Consider the following 1,163-nt stretch of genomic DNA (forward strand, 5'->3'; position numbering starts at 1 on the left):
ACACGATTTTGTCTTTTCCAGATTTTAAAAGTGACCGTAATATGACACTGGGCAAATATGCTCTTCCGTATTTTTTTCGTATTTCTTCTCGCTTGGGTGACATGCATTCTTATACACACACGCACACACACACGTTCATTTGAAAAGGGTTCAATCACACGAGACTGGGTTTGCGGTAACGGCATGTGTAATTCATATATGACATTTTACCGAGACTCATATGATATGGGATTCATACGCACGCAAACAATGCTTAATGCATTTCAAAATTATTACGGAGACAAATCGCATATTCAACACCCTCATTGCCAAAAAGAAAAACAAAAAACACCGAAAATTATACTTTGGCATTACGTGGCGATGCATTCAAGATATGTGAAGTATGTGTGTGTGTGTATGCCGTTCGTAACACATTGCCGTCTGAGAAATTTATTAAACGAACAAGGGAAAAAGTGGTAGCCAACACGACGACGACGATGACAACAACGCCAAATGAATCGAAACACAAATAGCACACTCAAAGATAAATTTTCGGGTGAAATGACATGCAAACGGCATACAACAGCATATAATTTATTATAAATATCTTGTCTCTTCTTCACAACTGATAAAACCACATTCATAACGTTGTACTAACAGCAATGTGTGTGCTCGCTTAACTCAACGTATATACACACACTCATGTGTATGCAGATAGAGAAACTTTTTAACAAACTTCTTCATTTGCATAAGTGATGCAGGCAATCTTATATGTTTAATGAAACATGACTTCTATGAAATAAACACGCAACCGAATTCAATCTCCAAGTCTTTTGGAAAAATGCCTCGATGTCGACGAGGGACTTGTGGATTTGTATCCATTATCCTTGTGTCCTATATTTTGTGCAAAATTGATTTCGTTTTAAAATCGCCCAGCATTCTAATGGATTATCATTTGTCCACTTTATTTAAAATAGGGGGCAACCGGAATGATTTTGATTCAAACATAACTCATTTTAAATGGACATGTTTCATCATTTGTTAATCATTTCACACTTCTATTTAATCCAACGTTATTTTGATGTTTACAATATGCTTCATTGTACAACCACATAACATATGCGAAGAAAAGCAGAAAAGTTGAAACTCAGAAAATATATACCAAATTTTCAACTTCTTATTAC

Source organism: Contarinia nasturtii, unplaced genomic scaffold (genome assembly GCF_009176525.2).
Source record: "Contarinia nasturtii isolate CC-2019 unplaced genomic scaffold, AAFC_CNas_1.1 Cnas_scaffold_630, whole genome shotgun sequence".
NCBI lineage: Eukaryota > Metazoa > Arthropoda > Insecta > Diptera > Cecidomyiidae > Contarinia > Contarinia nasturtii.